Source organism: Bidens hawaiensis, unplaced genomic scaffold (assembly GCF_021521415.1).
Source record: "Bidens hawaiensis isolate Kalapana, Puna unplaced genomic scaffold, B.hawaiensis_p1.1 tig00003004_1, whole genome shotgun sequence".
Lineage (NCBI taxonomy): Eukaryota > Viridiplantae > Streptophyta > Magnoliopsida > Asterales > Asteraceae > Bidens > Bidens hawaiensis.
The window spans coordinates 766,100-771,603 of NW_027491161.1; positions in this window are offsets into that span (position 1 = coordinate 766,100).

Consider the following 5,504-nt stretch of genomic DNA (forward strand, 5'->3'; position numbering starts at 1 on the left):
AAATTAAATGCATAAGTGCATTATATCATATTGTTAGCCATATATGATTCTTATTTTCTTAATTTATATTTATCGACATGTGTCCAGCTAGGAGACATCAGAATAGGTTAAAACATATATTTCAGGTATAAAAGATATGCGTTTATATTTTACTAACCTATCAAAACAAGTTTTGTTAGTCTTGTCATGCAGAGAAACACAACAGGATTATCAATATAATGGTATATGTTTACGAGATGAGGCAATAGAAGTCTTCAACCTAAAGACTCGTATTTCAAGGGATGAAAACGCAAATGATTGACTACAAAAGTTTTGGGCAACTTTCATAGAAGATCGATATTTACCATTTTAATGGATATATAAATCAGGGGGAGACAATACGCGCTGCACTCTTTTTCCCTTAGCTATGGTTTTGTTCCACTGGGTTTTTCTAGCAAGGTTTTTAATGAAACAACATATCCAAGCGTATTAAGTTGATAACCAAGGGGGAGTGTTATACATATATTAATATTATGGTTATCAACACTTAATATAAATTAGCTTCCTCCCCAAGTTTTTTCCTTCCTTTAAATATCCCATTATATCTCAACGTAACCTACACATGATTAATAAAATCTCCCCCTTTCTCTCTACATGTCCTTCTCTTATGTTATAGCTATTAGGCTAGTTTCCAAACACTTTTTAGTATCTATTGTATATTGCTAAAAAGAACATGAACCGCATCGGAAGACAACATTGATTTCGATTTATCTGGACAACGTCATAGTGTTAGTTTTCCTCTAAAACTAAGGGGCGAACATACTTATATGTAGGTACGGGTTTAAGGAAACCCACTAAGTTTTGAAATATAGTAGAGCGGTTAAAATTATAGTGAACCTATATATGTACTATAACTAGTAGGTAGACCCACTGCGATGCGACGGTGTTTAAATGAGGCTTAACGAAAGTACGTTAAGTAGTGAAGCAGTTAAGCGACCCAAAGTTGTTGTTGGAACCCGCGTTTCACGGGGAATGGCTGCTGCCGAAGAGCGAGGGAGAGGGGGTGAGTTGAGGGAGGCTTCTTTGGTGTTAGTTGATATAACTCATTGTAACCTTACTAAATGGTGAAGTGCTATATCTATGAGGTAATATATACTAATCAAGGTTCTAGCATTAACTGATACTAGCAGCAGAAAACTTATATTTTCACTTAAAATAATTTATTTTTCACGTAAACACGCTTGCAAATATGTTGTACGGTTAAAAGTCAATAAAATGACGAGTTTTCGGTTTAAAAACAACTGTAACTAAAAAACTGATTTTGGGCAGATTCTAAAATGACATTTTAAGTATAAAATGCTTAAATCACAATATAGGTACACATCCAATTCTTAGAACACGCTCATGTGCTATTTTCGTGTTGATTACCTTACCAATAAAGTGCTAGAAATTATCATGCTTAGATGAACCTAGTTTAATGTGCATTCTAGAGATATAATAGTTAAGATATAATAGCTAAAATACAGGCTAATATGGGTAAAGTGATGTATTTTGATGTATTATATGCTTATGTGTCAAAACGTGAAAGTCGGTCACTTCACGAGACTGTTAGGTTGTTTAACGAGTAAACGACAACGCTAAGAAACTTGACGTTAAACATGCTCAAATAATATGCTATGCCATGAGAAAATAGTTATAAGTGTCGGTATGACTAAGCGTGTACCTTACGTATTGCGTAGTACATAGAACTGCTTTTATGTATGAAACTTAAACACTGTCGGAAGTATCGACTAGTGTCTAAACGCCACGTTTTTAATGACAAATGTATGCACAAAAGTTTCCAAACTTGGGATGAACAACTTGTAATAATCGACAATTGTGTTCGTTTATTAAAAGTATCATTTTCATAATAGGATACATTTAGAGCAAAGCACTACTGTTACCGTACTTAATAGACTAAGGTGAGCTTTGCCTGAAACCCATTTTAAACGTTTAATATATTTTGGGTTACATGTTCGTTTTGTATAAATATTTTAATAATGCTATTGATATTATCAAGTTTGGTTTATTGCTGAAATGCCACATGGTTTTACACAACTATCAACTTTAGAAAGACTACGATCATGTGAATAATATACTATATGGGAGGAGCCCACAATCGTGGTATAACACAATTGAACTGGCAAGCCCGTCTCCGAAAATGATAAAAAAAAATTAAGCCTCATGCGAGACAAAATTTGGGTCCTTTCCTTATAGTATAAACTCATCAATTATATATCGAAAAACCGTAATACGAAGACAGTTGTTATAAAATAAACAAAAAAAAAGTAGCGTGATTTTCAATGTATTCAATGTATTTGTATCCGGTTTAATAACTTTTTAGAATGTTACCCTTCAGTATATACGCGTCTTAATGCTACATTAATACTCCATATTAATTTATTATACGTTAATTTAAAAAAAATGAAAGGCTTAACCGAAATTCAAATTCAGTAGAGAAATATCATGCCAGTATGTTAATTTACTTCTTGTTAAATACACCAAATAACTTTTGTGTTATATAATACATGCATATTGTCTTGTGAATTGTATCGAAAAACCAATTATTGATAACTTAATGAGGGTGCAATTAAATGAACATGGAAAAGTAAGGGGAGGTATACTGACAAAACTTGGTGAACATGTAGATTAGTAGACAGCAACAAGTTAGAGGATATAAAATGTAAATATGAGTATGTGTTGTGTGTGTATCAGGAGAAGAATAATCAATCAATTTATAATATGTGATTTGGAGTTTGGGCCCTATGAGCTTTTGGGCCTCGTGCAGTGGCACGGTATGCACAGCCCAAAAACCGGCTCTGTGAACTGGTAAAATACACCCAGAGAGGTACGAGGCCACCGTGGCATGTGACTAGAACGGATCGCCCCTTCAGCGGCGCAGGAGGATTTATTGTGAATATTGAATTCACTCTTGGGATACAGATTTTTAAGGTATAGTTGTGACTTGTTAATATTGCTTTATCAGTTCATTTGCTTTTCACTCAAATTTACTATTTATTTTTGAGTAAACTAAACCACGAACTCACTAACTTTTTAGTTGGTACACGCTTTCTTTTGAGCATTTTTTAGGTATTATATATTTTAAGGTGTAATTGGAAACTTGGAATGTGGGTAGCTATTTTAGAAGTCAAGCCTTTCTTGGATATATTTAGGACTATAATATCAACTAGGGATGAGCTCGGTACCATACCGGTATCGAAAATCCTGATCTCGAAAATCACAAATTTTTGGTACCGGTACCGGGACGGTACCGGTATTTAAGGTAAAATTCGGGAAATACCGGTACCGTACCATACCAGTCCCGAAAAATCAAAACCTTGGTACCGATTTGGTACCGACGGTACCAAATCGGTACCGATTTCGGTACCGGTACCAATCGGTACCGGTACCGATTTTTCCCATCCCTAATATCAATGCCTTCTTAGAGACGCTTAAACGACAAATTGGCATCATCAAGGACCTAGAAGCCTTAGATTGTTAATTGTTTATAAATAGACGTTTTATTTGCATTGATCTAACCCTTTTAAGATCAAAATATTTATGCTTTAAGTGCAAATGTTGTTATTAATCATATTTCGGTGCTACGATCTCATATCAAACTTATACATCCCATCTCCCGGGCCCGGGTGCAACATATGGTAAGAATACATAGTTTTTTAAGAAGCCTAGATATGGGCATTTGGATCAAGGTGATAGTTGATGGTTTAGATCTATAGTGTACTAAAAAACCGTATAGTTTCCTATTTACATAGTGTTGTTTTATTATAAAGACAATGTCCTATTTTAAGGCTTCATATATTTCCTACAAAACTATTAAATCCTATTTAAGCCATTCTCTCTCTCTCTCTCCCCCCCCCCCCCCCCAAGTTTTCTTATAATGACATGAATAATGGACTTGAAAGAAAAAAAGCCTTCAAAAGAATAATTTTCCCTCTGGGTTTGAAATGACAGTTTTTTTAAAAGATACTTACATTTTACAATTCAATAATTACAGTTTACAGTTCAATATCATCGTATGGGTCTTGATCATTGCTTGAACGAGTCGACGCTAAATTCTTTATTTAGTTGATAATTTTCTGGATTTCTTTTTGGGTTGAACATTCTTGAAGCCTTGATATTATATGGGGATCTTCTGTTATAATTTGTGTCGGGGAGTTTTGAGTTATGATTTTTGAGCATTATTTATAATATACGTGTCAACACTCTATAAATTGTAAATTTCCACTTGATTGTAATTGTGAGGATTATTCTCCAATAAACCTAGGTATTTCATTTTACTTCTTTTATTTTATAAAGCTTGCCTTAATATTTGTTTTCTATCTTCATGTTATCTAATTTTCATTTTTATATTATAACTAATTCTATTAAATATATTCTAAGTTACACTATATTTTACACTTATACACTTAAATATAATATCTATATGGACCCTGTTAGCATTTGTTATCAGAGCCATGAACCAAAATCTTTTTAAACATGATAATGTTAATATTCACCATATAATATATAGGGCTAGGGCAATTTGAGAACCACTATAAGTCGTGAGAATCTTTTAAAAAAATCGATAAAAAATTATTGTTTCGCATGTTACATATGTTACACCATTTTTTACATAGGTTGTTACATATGTAACAAGAGAAAATGGTAATTTTGTCAATTTTTTAAAAAAGTTCTCCTGCCGTTTTTTTTTATTTTTAGTTTTATGAAAGTACTCTTAAAAATGTATAGAAGCTCTACCAAAATTTTAAAATATAGGAACACATGTTTTTACATGTTTTTATTTGTGTGGTTTTAAAAGTTTTCACAATTCGTAGTGGTTATCAAAGGAACCTGATCCTACACACACAAACACACAAGGAAGACACACGTACGATGATGCGGCGTTGACAATTTGCAACACACTACTCGTTTCTATTAGTTTATCAATGATCTCATGATATTGTATAGTGCTTTACATTAGCTTTTCTATTTATATAATATTTTAAAACGCAATTCAAGATTTACTAAGTAAAAATTCACAAAAATCTTGAATTGAAAAAACTGGCTTTCTGACCGGAAACGAAAAACAAAATTTTACAATAAATTCTAAAACTTGGCCATTATTGTTTTGGCCAAAATTACCTAAGCAATTTAGTGATACTTTGTAAGTGAGTTAGCGTGTTTTTTAAGTTATTGCAAGTATAAAGCAGTAAATGGCTTAGGATATAACGAGGAAAAACCCTTGATCTTGAATAGGATCTTCGACAAAAAACCTTAGGAGGGGAAAATTATTCGCCGGCCTCAGATTTATCAATAAGTAAAAAGTGTTAGAACTCGAGAACTAATGATGAACAAGTGCTAGAGAACAAGAGTGTGTATGTAGTGAGGTGCAAGTGAGTAACTGCCCTATCTTGTTCATCATACCCCCATTTATATTGTAATTGGTATCCTGCCATTAATGCTATTGATTTTGGTCCTAAAGAGCC